This window comes from Piliocolobus tephrosceles, chromosome 12 (assembly GCF_002776525.5).
Source record: "Piliocolobus tephrosceles isolate RC106 chromosome 12, ASM277652v3, whole genome shotgun sequence".
In the NCBI taxonomy this organism is placed as follows: Eukaryota; Metazoa; Chordata; class Mammalia; order Primates; family Cercopithecidae; genus Piliocolobus; species Piliocolobus tephrosceles.
This window is the reverse complement of record NC_045445.1, coordinates 70247771-70249924: the sequence shown is the minus strand read 5'-3', so window position 1 is coordinate 70249924 and position 2154 is coordinate 70247771. Positions and strand designations below refer to the sequence as shown.

The 2154-nt window shown below is 30.3% G+C and overlaps 1 pseudogene; it reads right to left on the bottom strand.

The window, feature by feature from the left end:
• Window positions 1-1481: 1481 nt before the first annotated feature.
• Window positions 1482-1901, bottom strand: LOC111536463 (annotated as a pseudogene).
• Window positions 1902-2154: the final 253 nt, after the last annotated feature.

Sequence of the window (2154 nt, the reverse complement as noted above, 5' to 3'; positions counted from 1 at the left end):
CCTTTGTCATGATTGTTTTGGCTATTCAGGGCTTTTTGAAATTTCATATACATTTGAGAATCAGCTTTTTGACTTCTGAAAAGAAAGGCTGTTGAAATTTTAATAGGATTATATTTAATCGTTAGATTGCTTTAAGTAGTATTGGTATTTTAGCAATGTTAAATTTCTCAATCCATGAACATCAATGTCTTTCTATTTATTTAGGTATTCTTTCAGAAATATTTTATAGTTTTCCATTGACAAGATTTTCACCTTTTTGGTTAAACTTATTCCTAGATATTTTATTATTTGTATGTTATTTCAATGAAATTGTGTTTTTAGATTTTTTTTATTGTTCATTGCCGATCTGCAACTTTGCTGAATTAATTTATTAGGTCCATTAGATTTTTTTTTTTTGAGGATTCTTTGGTATTTCCTATTTATAGGATCATGTCATCTGTGAATATAGTTTTCCTTCTCTTATAATTTGGATTTTTAAAATTTCTTTCTCTTATATATTTCCCTGGTTATGACTTTTAGTATGATGTTGGATAGCAGTGATAATTTGAACATTCTAGTCTTGTACCTGATCTTAGGGGAAAATATTTCAGTCCTTCAGTATTAAGTGTGTTATTTCCTGTGAGTTTTTCCTATATACCCTTTATCATGTTGTGGACATTTCCTTCTACCCCTAGTTTTCTGAGTTTCCTTATCATGAAGGTGTGTTGGATTTTGTAAAATGCCTTTTCTGCCTCAATTGAGAGGCTCACCTGGAGTTTTTAAATGCTCTTTATGTGTTGCATTCTGTTGATTGATATTTTTTAGGTTGAACATTTTTTTGTATTCTTGGGACAAATCTCATTTGGTTATGGTATACAACCCTTTTTTTTTTTAACCTACATTTGCTGGTTGCTTTATTTAACTTTTCACTTTAAACACAAGAAGAAATCTAAAACCTCTGAACTTGTACTTTTCAAATTGAAAGAGAATAGCTACAATTCTAAAATAGCATCAATACAGTAAGTATCTCATTCTTAATAGTATTAATGGACTATACTGAAATATGTATAAATATGTATAAATATCTCATATTGTACTGAATTTACCACTGAAATCAATTACAAATGTTTATTTTGAAAGGTGCTACTATAAAGTTTATAGACTCAAATGTTTACAATGGTTATTCAGATTTATGGAATACCTAGACAACAGGTTCATCTTCAACCTGTGGGCTATTTTATAATATTTATAAGCAGTAATTTTAAAGACATAGAAGGCCATTTTTAATATAAATTAGAAGCATTAAAATCATCTATCTTTAGTGCCTTCAATTGTCATATGGCCATAAACCAAACACTCCCAAAATTTCAAATGATCACTGAGGCTACTTGTGCAAAAATTCCCATGTGTCAGTACTTTCAATGTTGTGTGCATCAAATTATAGTACAAAAGTGACTATAAACAAGATGCAGTCCATCTATTTCCATGAATAGCATATTGTATTATATTAAACTGATTTTATATTCCACCAAGTGTCATTCTCCCATTACTTCACTTTGTGACAGATAAGAATAGCTTCAAATCTGGTAAACTCTTCATTACCCCTCGAAATATCCAATGAAAGGTTTGAGCTCAAAAGAAATGGAAGACATCGAATCTGCTGCACTGCCTTAAATTTTGAATTATAATTTTAGTGGAGCAAATAACCACTGAATGTTTCTCAGTGGGGAAATATTCATTTTATCTTGGTTAAGCTGGAAGTTCTCTTCCGAAAATTCAAGAGGATGACTAGGTAAAAGTTCATTTTTCATACACACACACAAAACTATCAGAAGATTATGACTTTCAAGAGATCCTCTTGCTGCAAGTTCACTAACTGGAATACTGCCCTTTAGATGAGATCCAAGTCCTCTGGTATCCATCTTCAGCCACTCTCTACAGTCCTTTTAATATGCTGTTGGATTTGATTTCCTCATTTTTTTTAGGGATTTTTGTATGTATGTTCCAAAAGAATATAGCTCTGTGAATTTCTTCTCTTGCAATGTCTTTTCTGACTGGTATCAGAGTAATGCAGACCTTACAAAATAATTTAGAAAGTGTTTTCTTCTCTTAAATTTTTTGAAAAGTCTCAGAAAAATTGATGTTAATTTTTCATTAAATGTTTAATGAAACTCA